We start from the raw sequence: 13,957 nt of genomic DNA, 5'->3' as shown, positions 1-13,957 counted from the left end.
CAAATAATGCACCCAGCATGCCCATATGAATTGTCACAGTCGCTTTGCTAGACGCTGCATTTCGACCTCACATCCTCCAAGACACGCATCCCGCTTCTTATCTCCCCGTGCAAACGCAACCTGGAGAAACGAATGGGATAATATCGTATTTGACATTGAGGCGATTATATCGCCAGCAATTTTAGAAAATGGCGACTTAGTGGACTAACGAGGTCATTACAATGAAGGAAACGTGTCGACACCCTGAGCGTAAATTTTCGCGTCATTTCGCTTATGTATTGGAGTGTTGTCCAGTACAGACTAGTGCATTTAGATTTACACAGACACGTAGGAATGCCCGGGAGAAATTCGAGCAACACCACTTGAGGGGCAGATCGCTCTACACTGCTGCGGCTGTACAAAGCCCTAGTTCAGTCACGACTTCAGTGTGGGAGTGTAGCGTATGGTTCGTCAGCGCATGATCCTGTGCACCAACGCGGTGTCAGTCTAACGACGGGAGCTTTTCGAGCGAGTCCAGTGGCCAGTCTACAAGTGGAGGCTGGGGTCTCTCCATTGCACATCAGGAGCCTCCAACTGCTCGCCCACTATGCAGCGCACGTACATAGCTCGCCACAGCATCCGAAATACCGTCTTTTGTTCCCGAACACAGTGGCCCATCTCCCGGAACGCCGACATCAGTCAGGGATAACGATCGCTGTACGTGTCCGTTCCCTGTTGCCTGAACTCGAGTCATTTCCTTTACAGCGTTTCCGTACACATACGCCTCCGTTGTGTATGCCTCGGACGAGACTACGTCTGGACCTGTCGCAATTCCAAAAGGACTCTGTTCCTCATGAGACACTCCGCAGTCACTTTCTATCGACCCTTGACGCGTCCCAGGGTTCTAAAGTCATCTCTACCGACTGCTCGCTGGTTGATGGTCACGTAGGCTTGCCTATGGTCACTCGGCGCGTATCGAACAGGGCTCCTTGCCGGATGGCTGCAATGTCTTCACTCCTGAGCTGGTGGGCATCTCTCGTGCTCTTGGGAACATTCATTGAGGTCATTGACAGGCTGGCCCAACAGGCCACTCGTAAGCCGCTTCTGGGGATTGGTGTACCCGAGTCTGACCTCCGATCGGTGTTACGTCGCAAAGTTCTCAGAATTTAGGATGCTGAATGGCGCAGCTTAGTTACGCCCCATAAACTCCGCACCATCAAGCAGCGCACAAATGCCTGGAGTCTTCTCTACGGGCTTCTCGCAGGGACTCTGTGGTCCTCTGCCGCCTTCGCATCGGCCACACTTGGCTGACTCATGGCTATCTTCTCTGGCGTGAGGCCCCACCATGTTGTCGCTGTGGTTCCCATTTGACAGTGGTCCACCTTTTGGTGGACTGTTCACATGTAGCCGCTCTAAGACGAAATTTTAATCTCCCTTACTCCTTCCCTTCGATTTTAGGTGACTATGCCTCCACGGCTAACTTGTCTTTACGGTTTCTACGTGACACCGGTTTTTATTCTTCGGTTTAAGTTTTAGTTCCTGTCCTTTGTCCCCCTGTGCGTTCTACCCTTGTACTTTTAGGTTAGAGATTTTAATGTGTTGTAGAGTGGCTGGCTCATCCTTTTTATTCTCGTGATCAGCCAGCGAAGGGCATCTACTGAACTGTTTGACGCTCTTCTGCCTGTTCCTTGTATGTCTGTGATTTTCTTGTCTTCTGTTGTCTGTTGTGTGTTCAGCATTGTTTTTTTTCATCTAGAACTCCTGTTGTGTGTACTGTTTCTTTTCCGCTTCATCCCACGGACTTAGTTCAGCGGAACAAGGGACCGATGACCACGTAGTTTGGCCCCTTTAAAAATGAAACCGACCAACCAACCAGAATGATTTATAGGTATATTCTAGAGATGTACTGTAACACAACGCAAGTGCTGAGCCTAGCGTTATGGGAAACCCAGTACTAGTGAGTCAGTCTCCATTCTCGGTATACACTGTGGCCCGTTTCTCGTATTCTGGGTGGTGGTGTATCGATTTGACATATATTTAAATGTCAAAATCACAGATAAAACACATGAAGCGGAAATATAAGCTATCATGAACGGAGGAATAAAGGAAAAAATTATATCTTAAGAGGCCGATAGAAGCAATGAATTACCATTTGTCCATTAAACAACTTACCTTAGTATGTTCAGGATGTGCGCTCACCAATTACTCACAAGCCCCAGAATATGATCCCGCATGATATAACAGGATGAAAATGAAAAAGTATGCAAGATTTTTATTTATATCTCCCATATCTGACATCATTTTTACTGAAAATACGAATTTGTTTAGCCGCTTAAGCAATTCTGTGGTATGCCCTTTCTAACTGAATTTATTATCGAATTGAAATATAACACTTTCGACCCCTTCGGTCTGCATATGTTATATACATGCTGGAAGGAAATCTATTACAGGTTCTGAACTGCATATGGTGGGTCTTTTCAATGTTTGGTGATAGTGAATTAGCTTTAAACCATTTATTAATATCTGTGAAAATTTAATTAGCAGATATTTCTAAATCTGCATTTGACTTTCTACTTACTGCAGTGTTTGTATCATTTGCAAACAAAACAAATTTAGCATCTGGCAATGTAACAGATGAGAGGTCATTAACATACACAAGAGAAAGTAATGGATCCAAGATTTAACCTTGACGAACACCATATGTAGTGAATTCCCTATAAGATGAAGGCTGACTGCTTACTGCCCTGTTATTTCGCACCTTTCGATTATTAGCTCGGGGAATAAGGATAGCTACAGCCCCACACATTATCTTAGTTTGTTTCTGATTGTTGGTGCGAGTAATAAGGATAGCTGCAGCCCCACGAAATATGTACTTGGTCCGCAACGTAGTCCCATATGCCTTCTGGGACGCGTCTTGAATGAGTTTTTAATGGCTCCACAATCATATCCCAAGAACACTCACAGCTTATACTCGTCTCTTGCATGATATGTCCAATGAAAACCTTGCGCAGTATATATAGTAACTATGAAACTTATCGTTAGCAAGTCGAATATTCCAAGAATGGACTATCCAAAGCGTTCGGGCCCGCTTCTCCCTCAGCAACAGCCACCAGTAGCGTCTGTGCATTTCTTTATTGGTTTCCCTGACCAGCGATTAGCGTTTTCGCACATAAAGAACGATTCGATGTGTGTCTTAGCTCTCATCGCGAAGACATCCTACAAGTACATAGCTCGATTATGACACAAGCAAATCACCCTTTCTTCCCTATGCATCGAAAAGCTAGCTTGAAGACAGTGATGGCAGACTGCTTATACAGGAATAATCAAACTACGTCTACGAAGAGTCAGTATCATGTTGCGGGTTCAGATCCAAAGTAGTCATTATCTCCTTCTATATTTCTTACTTCCTTTCGGAAATGGTGTATTATATCGATGTTGCCTCCTGCTGTAGCTTTTCAACCAATACAGCAGTGAACCAATTATAGAAGTGGAATTAAAGTTAGGGAGTGGGATTATAATTTAGGGTGAGTCCTGAAATCGAGGAAGAATTTCAGGACTTACTGAATTGAATAATCAGTCTAATGATCACAAGCTATTGACAGACTAAAGAAAGACGAGAGTCATATGCAGTAACACAAATAAAGTTAGCGACAAACCTAAGATCAGTATCAGTTAGGCCAATTGTATGAATTTTGTTACATGAAGTACGAAGTAAAGAGGGCATAAAAATTAGGCTACCACATTCAAAGAGGGTGTGGTTCATGGTGTGGGTTCCTGTAGTCACGTCCTAGTTCATGAACCACGGGCAACGTATGAGTGGCCAAGTAAGTGGTCCCGACAGTCGGGATACCAGTTACTTTGGAATAAGACTGGGCATCTCGGACATATTCTGAGTTGTGGTCACCTTTGTGCTCATACGGCAAAGACTACCAAATCCAGCGGTTAGTCCCTCAACCGTTAGGGGTAAAACTCAATGGGACTCGGAGCAAGTAAGGCTAGCAACCTGCTTCCCTAGTATTTTAAATATGATGCTGGCAACAATCAGAGCAAAATGCCTCGGACCTTTGGAGGTGACGGAGTCCCACCTCTAACTGACAAACCAGGGACTCCTAAGAAACGACTCGGCAAACAAATGGTAATGAGATGGGGAGCTATTAGTATCAATGGGGGCTACTCTGGGAAGAAGGTAGAGCTGGCAGATGCTGCAAGTAAGATGGGGCTGGATGTTTTAGCTGTTAGTGACATTCGGGTAAGGGGTGAGAAAGAAGAGGAAGTGGGAGAATACAAGGTCTACCTGTCAAGAGTCAAAGCAGGAATAGCACAATGGGGTGTAGGGCTTTACATCAGGAAAGAAATGGAGCCCAACGTAGTTGCAATAAGGTATGTAAACGAACGACTGATTTGGATAGATTTGACAGTGTCTAGCAAGAAAATTAGGATTGTGTCAGTATATTCGCAGTGTGAAGGGACAGATCAAGATAAGATGGGTAGTTTTTATGATGCACTCAGTGATGTAGTTGTTAGAGTAAAGGACAAGGACAGTGTTCTGCTCATGGGTGATTTTAATGCCAGGATTGGAAATCGAACAGAAGGGTATGAAAAGGTTATGGGTAAATTTGGAGAGGATATGGAGGCCAACAGGAACGGGAAACAACTCTTGGATTTCTGTGCCAGTATGGGCTTAGTAATCACAAACTCCTTTTTTAAACATAAGAACATTCACCGGTATACTTGGGAAGGCAGGGGAACCAGATCTGTCATTGACTATATAATAACAGATCAGGAATTAAGGAAGGCTGTGAGGGACACACGTGTATTCAGGGGATTCTTTGATGACACTGATCATTATTTAATCTGCAGCGAAATTGGTATTGTGAGGTCGAAAGTGCGGGAGGTCAGGTCCATATGTAGGAGGATAAGAGTTGAGGAAGTTCAGGATAAGGAAATCAGGCACAAGTACATAACAATGATCTCATAAAGGTACCAGTTAGGAGAATGTAGTCAATTACAGTAATTGGAAAAGGAATGGACAAGGTACAGGGACACAGTACTAGAAGTTGCTAAAGAGTGTCTTGGAACAGTAGTGTGTAAAGGTAGGATGAAGCAAACAGCTTGGTGGAATGACACAGTCAAGGCAGCCTGTAAAAGGAAAAAGAAGGCATATCAAAAATGGCTACATACTAGAACTCAGAGAAAGTTATGTTGAAGAAAGAAACAAAGCCAAACAGATAATTGCAGCACCCAAGAAGAAATCTTGGGAAGAGTTTGGAAACAGGCTGGAGACTTTGGGTCAAGCTGCTGGAAAACCACTCTGGAGTGTAATTAGCAGTCTTCGAAAGGGAGGTAAGAAGGAAATGACAAGTATTTTGGACAGGTCAGGAAAACTGTTTGTGAATCGTGTGGATTCCTTGGGCAGATGGAGGGAATATTTTGAAGAGTTGCTCAATGTAGGTGAAAATACGATCAGTAATGTTTCAGATTTCGATGTACAATGGGATAGGAATGAGGATGGAAATAGGATCACATTTGAGGAAGTGGTGAAAATGGTCAATATATTGCAGTGCAATAAAGCAGCTGGGGTGGATGAAATTAAGTCGGAACTCATGAAATACAGTGGAATGTCAGATCTTAAATGGCTACACAGGATAATTGAAATGGCCTGGGAGTCGGGACAGGTTCCATCAGACTGGACAAAAGCAGTAATCACACCAATCTTTAAACATGGAAACAGAAAAGATTGTAAAAACTACAGAGGTATCTCTTTAATCAGCATTGTGGGTAAAATCTTCTCAGGTATTGTTGAAAGGAAAGTGCGAGTATTAGTTGAGGACAAATTGGATTAAAATCAGTGTGGGTTTAGGCCTCTTAGAGGTTGTAAGGACCAGATCTTTAGCTTACGGCAAATAATGGAGAAGTGTTATGAGTGGAACAGGGAATTGTATCTATGCTTTATAGATCTAGAAAAGGCATATGACCGGGTTCCTAGGAGGAAGTTATTGTCTGTTCTACGAGATTATGGAATAGGAGGCAAACTTTTGCAAGCAATTAAAGGTCTTTACATGGATAGTCAGGCAGCAGTTAGAGTTGACAGTAAATTGAGTTCATGGTTCAGAGTAGTTTCAGGGGTACGACAAGGCTGTAACCTGTCTCCACTGTTGTTCATATTATATATGGATCATATGTTGAAAACAATAGACTGGCTGGGTGAGATTAAGATGTGTGAACACAAAATAAGCAGTCTTGCACATGCGGATGATTTAGTTGTGATGGCAGATTCGATTGAAAGTTTGCAAAGTAATATTTCAGAGGTAGATCAGAAATGTAAGGACTATGGTATGAAGATTAGCATCTCCAAAACGAAAGTAATGTCAGTGGGAAAGAGATATAAACGGATTGAGTGCCAAATAGGAGGAACAAAGTTAGAACAGGTGGACAGTTTCAAGTACTTAGGATGCATATTCTCACAGGATGGCAACATAGTGAAAGAACTGGAAGCGAGGTGTAGCAAAGCCAATGCAGTGAGTGCTCAGCTACGACCTACTCTCTTCTGCAAGATGGAAGGCAGTACCAAGACTAAGTCATCTGTGCACCGTTCAATCTTCCGACCAACTTTGTTGTATGGGAGCGAAAGGTGGGTGGATTCAGGGTACCTTATCAATAAGGTTGAGGTAACGGATATGAAAGTAGCTAGGACGATTGCATGTACTAGTAGATGGGAACAATGGCAGGAGGGTGTCCACAATGAGTAAATCAAAGAAAAACTGGGAGTGAACTCTATAGATGTAGCAGTCAGGGCGAACAGGCTTAGATGGTGGGGTCCTGTTACACGCATGGGAGAAGCAAGGTTACCCAAGAGACTCATGGGTTCAGCAGTAGAGGGTAGGAGGAGTCGGGGCAGACCAAGGAGAAGGTACCTGGATTCGGTTAAGAATGATTTTGAAGTAATAGGCTTAACATCAGAAGAGGCACCAATGTTAGCACAGAATAGGGGATCATGGAGGAATTTTATAAAGGGGACTATGCTCCAGACTGAACGCTTAAAGGCATAATCAGCCTTAAATGATGATGATGATGATGATGATGATGAGTGAAAGAGGGTGTTTCTGCCCGAAACAAATGTACTGATGTCAAACACTTTTTAGTTGGTGGAGTATATTCCTGAGAAATTTTTGAGACCTCTATTACGAGTAGGGAACAGAACTGAATTGTTTGAGATGTGGTGCTGTAGAAGTTCATAGAAAATTATATCGAGTGATAAGGTAAGAAAAGAGGAGGCTCTGCGCACGATCCGGGAGAAAGGTAATATGTGCAAAACAATGACGATAAGAAGACAGAAGATGAACGGAAGTGGGTGAAGATATCCATGATAGTTGAGGGAACTATAAAGTGAAAAATCTACAGGGGAAATAATCCAACAAATAAGTGAGAACATTGTGTGTCACTGCTTCTCTGAAGTACAGATGTTACCCCACAGGAGAGCAAATCGTCAAGGACCAAATCAACCTAAAGAAAAGATTGATAACCCAAAATAAATAAAAAATAAATGTACCTGTTTCTAGATTCGTATAGTATCACTCAGTTTCTTTGGAGTTTTGATATTTCCCTAAACTTTGTGCATTCTCTTTTCATGGCGAAATAACTTCTTCCGACAAGGTCACACAGAACACGGGAGGTAAAGAAAAGGAAACTCAACGAACTCCTGCTTGCTGTCGATGTTTCGACGTTGGAGCCACTACCTCTCAGTAAGGTAACTTCTCGGTCTCCTTCACGCGGCAGAGCGCACAGAGTATAATAGAATGTCAGGAACATCATACTTTCCACTTTGATCTTTATGAAAGATGTAGCAATTCAGTGCTATGTAGAGATACTGTTTATCCACAGACGCAGAGTTAGAGAATGGCTACGTAAGCCGTTGGAACACTCAGGTACTGTCAACAAGTAGGTTGCTGGGCGGGAAAATTAGCCAGGTGCACAGCGGGCGGAAGTTTGGGCCAAACATATGGTCGGAGCAGTGTCCAGAACCCCTGGCACTGCGGCCACCTGCGCAGCTAAGTGGCCGGCGTGCGCCGCGGGCAGCAGCAGCAGCAGGGGCAATGGTAGGTAACCGGCAGTAATCCGCTAGCCGCAGGCTGGCGCTCTCAGGCTGATTGCGGCGAGTGATAACGAGCCCATTACTTTGCGCCGCCGCCGCCGTCGCCGCAGCAGCAGTCGCTCGGGGCTCCTTTAAGTAATGAGCCGCGGTCACCTCTCGCCCGCGCCCCAGGCGGACCGCAAACCGCTCGCGACATACGCCACACAGCTTGCCGCAAGCTTCTCAACTATATCCGTCCACATTGCCGAAAGTGAAAATCTAGACCACGACAGCACTCTGGGGTTTTATTAGTACCAAGACATCTTTTTATATATACCATTGTATCTTTTTTACCGAAATTCATAATATCGACCCTTCTCGTAGAACGTGAGGTAATCGTGAAGATCTAATTATCCCTTCGAAATAAATTAAACTTTGAAATTTGGTGATGATACTAGCACAGCTCAACATTTTTTTGTAATTATCATTATCAGTAGTCTAACTGGTTTAATATTTTTTTCATCTTCAGCCACTGCATTGGTATTTCTTGAAATGATAGACCGATCGCCTGGTGCAAGTCTTTTGAGTGGACGCCACTTCGGCGACTTGCCTGGTTCAAGTCTTTTGAGTTCACGCCACTTCGGCGACTTGCGCGTCGCTGGCGATGATATGATGATGAGGACAACACACCACCCAGTCCCTGAGCAGAGAAAATCTCCGACCCAGCTGAGCCGTGGTAAAAACTGCTGTTTTGAAGAGCGCGCCGCAGCGCGTAGTGTGAAGCAGAAGCCCTCCGTTTCTGGCGGTGGCGCCACTGTGGCAATCGCAGCTTTGGTGTCTATCTCTGGTGGGAAAGGGGAAAGGCTGCCTGTTCACGTGCATTTAAGGGGCGCTTTGAGCTCGCCAGTTGGTCAGTCGGAGACAGTCTGGGTCAGTCTCAGCGAGTGGTCGCCCGGTCGGGGCTTAGTTCCTGCACCTGAGTCTGCGCGTTAGGCCACCAGTCTGCTCGAGGTTGCTCAGGCAATGGTCATTGGCGGTTGGATCGATCGGGTGGACGGTCGCGCACTGGATACACAAGAAGCGTCGGCGCATGTGCGGTCGCCACGTGAGTGCAGCTGGCCGCGCCACATAGTGAGGGGTAGTGGCTTCGCGGTCGACACATCAGTCAGGCCGGTGCGGGCTGCGACGTCGTGGCATAACTGGTTCTCTGAGCGCTATTGGGCACCTTCAGTTACCATCCTGTGGAGTTTGGCTCGGTCCTTTCTGGGTACAGGGATGTGTTTTGACGGTGGGCGTGTTTCCTCTGCATGGTTGTGTCAGAGCCAGTATTTCCGCCGTCGTGGGTCTGGAAGTGAGTGGGAGACGCAACAGCGGTGCAATCGCTACGGAACAGCAGTCGCGGACGGAGCAGCGGGCAGTCGGTCGGTTGATGCGGACCAGGAAAGACGGGAGATCGGCGCGACATCCTGCGTCCGTTGAAGCGGCTGGCAGCGGACGGTTCGGGAGAGGGATTTGGGGGTTCTGCGCCAGGTCTTCTCGAGAAATCACAGTTTATTAGAAGTTGAGTGATTGGTGATATGTGTGTGATTTACTCTTGTTAAATTTTGGTTGTTTTCTTGGTCAGTCTCTTGTCCCCAGCTTGCTCGTCTGTCTCTCGTCAGCATTTGTTATGCAGTTAGTGTCTGTCTGCCGTTCCGAGCTGCCTCTGTCAAGTTTGTCGGATTCGGCGTGTTAACGAATTTATTACTTGGAGTGTAACGGCCTAATTCATGAAATATGTTTTGATCTTGTCTATCATCTTGAGAGGCGGTATATGTTTACTGTAGAACACGTTAATTCGTTTGGCCAACCTTGTATAATTTTATATAAGATTGCATTTCATGGGCTTTTATTCAAATGGTCATTTTAGTATATATGAAGTTGCCACCCTACCACCGTAAGACTTTTCTTAGAAGTTAAAATCAAGTTGCACCTTCGATGGCAAGTTAATATTTTAATTTTAGTGTTTTGTACCATGTCCATCCCTCCTACGAGGTGCATAGTTTATGAGCATGTGTGTGAATTGCTAAAGTTTTTAGTTTAAAGTAATCTGGTGTGTTGCAGATTTGCACCAGTGAAGTCTTTCAGAGGTTGTGGTGAGCGGTCGTGACCACGGCTGTGTTAAAAGGGCGCGGCAAGGTTCTCAGCCCGAAAGCTCATACACTCAAAAATTTGTTTCTTTCTGACTCTGAATAAGTTGTAACTGGATATTTAGAGGCTACTTTCTGCTTATAATTTTAAATCTGTTTCTTAAAAAGAAAAGGCTTTTAGGAGTAAAATTCCCATTTGTTAAAAGCAATTTGATTTTGATTTCATCAGTTACTCCCTGGAAATTACTTCTACGCTCACATAGTGATTAAATGTGTTAGGGATCTTGATGAATCGCTAGTAAATAAAACAAATTCATAAGTATATTCTTTGGAAGAAAATAAATCATTGTTTACCAGCTAGGAATCGAACCTGAGTCTCACTGGACAGCATTCGGCCACGCTGACCACTCAGCTCTCGAGACGGACATTTCTTCAAATAATCAACAGTCAGTTGCACGAAAGAAATTTTATTTCCTTAACTCTTCTTCAGAACCTTATAACTACGGCATTGTTTGAGAATACCGGAAACAACATGCATATACCGAATTGCTGTCGTCATGTGGTTCACGGTGCCTGTACAAAAATGATATGAGAAGGCCAAAATTCTCTCTTGTGCCAACCTCTTCATCTCATAGTCTTCAACGATTCGTTGGACGTATTCCAGCCTGTCCGTTCTATAGGACTATGACTTTCTAATACCATGTAAGTTATTACAAAAGGTTTTAACAGGCGACTTACCATTCAGACCCTTTCTCTTATCAATATTTAACAAAGGGTTTTCTCCTTGCACTTGTTGTTTGACTTCCATATACTATGGTTGCACTTGCACTATGAATCAAATAACCACACCAATATGCTGCATTGATATTGATACTCGGAATTAATGCCGTATTTATAACCTTCTAAAGAGGGCCACTATGTGCCCGAAACCGTCCAAGGAAATAAAATTTTTACTGCGGCCGTCAGATGTTCGTCTCTGGTGCCAATTTCTTCATCCCACAGTCCTCAATGATTCGCTAGATATATTCCAGGCTTTGTCTTCCTACACAATTTTTACCGTCTTTACCTGACGTTTTAATATGTAACCTATCACTAAGACACTTCTTCCTATTAAAGTTTACCATAGTTCCCTCTCTTCGCCTATTCTCTGGAGAAAATCCACAGTTCTTTTCTTATCAATCGAACTTCACAGCAGACGTTCTCCACGAGCAAAGGTGAGCGCAAACCTGCTTGCAGCGAGTACTGTATACCTCTATTGTTCCAGGAAGTAGGGTGGGGTCCCTTGCAGAGACTTATGTAAAGGTGAAAAACAATCCTGGGGAAAATGTAGAACGTTTCCGTATTCCCAGTGGCACTGCAGATGAATTACGCCGGTACGTCTGTAGACACATTAATAAATTCCATGGCAGACCTACATTTTCTACAGTTTAAAGATTAAAAACAGCCTTGACCGCAACATTTTACTTTTATTGGAGTGACCGGTTTCGATTATACTTAAGAACCATCTTCAGACTCTGAAAAAACATATTAACATTTAGAGGGATCATTATAATAGTAAGTATATATAACAAAATGTAGAACTAATAAATATATATACCCTGATTGGTGGGTGGACTCCGTGGAGCAATTTAGGCCGACCCTCGACGCTGGAATAACTGCTAATCGAAGAAGGAGGGAACGGTTATTAAATAGGCTTGGTCACGCACACTGTCTTGAGTGTGACATCATTGCTAGCCAATCAGAAAGACGTCTATGATTAAGTAAGCACAAGAAGTAGATTATAAGTACGTTATAGTTAAATTACATCGTAACATCATTATAAGTAATTATTCGCCATAAAAGCTACACTTTAAAGGTTACTTGGTTGAAGACCAGGTAAAAGTATGCTGCCCTCTAACCTCTATTCTGCGAAGATGTACCAGAGGTTGCTAAATCGACAGGGAGATGCTACTCGCAAAGATACATCGAGGGTTTCCGTGGAATCGGCCATCTTTTCCGATGTGGCAGTCTAAAGTGCTATCAAAGATTACAATAGGCGAAGTTCAACGGCTCCTTGTCGATATAACATGTTGGAGGTAATGAGACGGTGAATTATATTATATCGTATCATCACATAAGTCTCATTATTCGTCATGAGGTATAAACTGTAAAGGTTAAATTTTAAGACCACCTGAAAGTACGCTGTCCTCTAATGTCAATTCTGTGAAAGATGCACTAAAGGTTGCTATATCGATAGTGAGACGGTGCTAGCCGAGGTACATCGAGAGTTGCCTATGTAATAACCGTTCCCTCCTTGTCTGATTACCAGTTATTCCAGCGTCGAGTATCGGCGCAACTTGCTCCACGGAGTCCGCCCACCACTCTGGGTATATTTATTTCTTAGTATATATAACAAAAGTTATATATACTTACTATTATAACGATCCCTCTAATAGGTAATATGATTTTTCCGAGTCTGAAGACGGTTCTTAAATAGAATCGAAACCGGTCACTCCAATAAAAGTAAAAAGTTGCAATCAAGACTGTTCTTAATCTTTAAATTTTAAATTCAAAGATCGCTGATAATGTTTCCAAAAATTTTATTTTCTTCAACGCTACTAAGAATGTCATTTTGAGGTTTGTGCTTATCATATCTACGTTCTCACAAAGCACTAAAGACTATGCAGTAAACTATTTACAAATATTTTTTAAGCTGTCTCTGGACTTTGTCTGAAATAAACTAAGTGGGACGTATGACTATAGTGTTACACAACGGCACCACGCAAAACTGTGCTACCTGAAGTGGAGACAGACGTTCAGCTGAAGGAACCTAATATTCTTTTACTTAATTGCCGTCAGAGAAAATATCGCACTTAGTTCATCCGAAGGCTGGAGTCACTCAATTTTTCTCCGGTAGTTCATCCTCTCCAGAGAGCTCGATTATAAATTTGAAAATACATGGTTCATGGATAGGTGTTTCACATTTCCCGTTTCCGTATTCTCTGACTTTGTAAGACATGTAGTACCTTTGACAAAGAGAGTTCATGAAAGTATTCAGTGTCTTATGAAGCTTCAAACATTTTGCGAACCAATACTTTTGTGTAGAAAGAGAAGATACCTCGTACTGCAGATTTAAACGCAAATATATAGTCGATGCCTCGCCATTGCTGCTCTTAGACAGCCCCGCAGTCAAAACTGACTCTCTCCTAGATTTGCGCTCTACCAAAATCAAGGAACGTGGTTTTGGTAAACAGCATAAATGATGTGGTAAATGGAAGGATTACCGCTAATAAAGGTAGCGTTTATGTGTTTGGATAAAAGGCAGCATCGATCGTAAATATTGAAATCCTTCATATTACAGATCGATTTCGGCCAATGTGACAATCTTCATTGCAAATTATTTAAACCTTGTAGGCTCATAGCACAATAGCACGACTTTTTTATGCGGTGTAACACGTACTGAGATGATTATATCCAACAGATATCTTCTCCGTTACTACATACAATAATTTGTTTAAATTTACAGAACAGCCTATCCGGTTATCTTAGGCCAAACCAACGTAAAGTGAATATTTTTTAGAGGTTCCAATTGAAGCTTGTGATTACCACAGCTAGCACAGAAACTGGTATTATTATTGTAAGTGTACAACACGCGTGCCTTTGGTATAGTCCTTCTTATACCTAGTCTTCATGCACGCTATTTTGATTTGATGTGATTTGGCTATAGCATCAATAGGTTGATTATCTCCTGAAAAAGACGCACGTGTGCGAAGTAGCGTCCTGCTGGTGGGGGGTGGGC

Source organism: Schistocerca serialis, chromosome 7 (assembly GCF_023864345.2).
Source record: "Schistocerca serialis cubense isolate TAMUIC-IGC-003099 chromosome 7, iqSchSeri2.2, whole genome shotgun sequence".
NCBI classification, from domain to species: domain Eukaryota; kingdom Metazoa; phylum Arthropoda; class Insecta; order Orthoptera; family Acrididae; genus Schistocerca; species Schistocerca serialis.
This window is presented reverse-complemented; position numbering follows the sequence as displayed.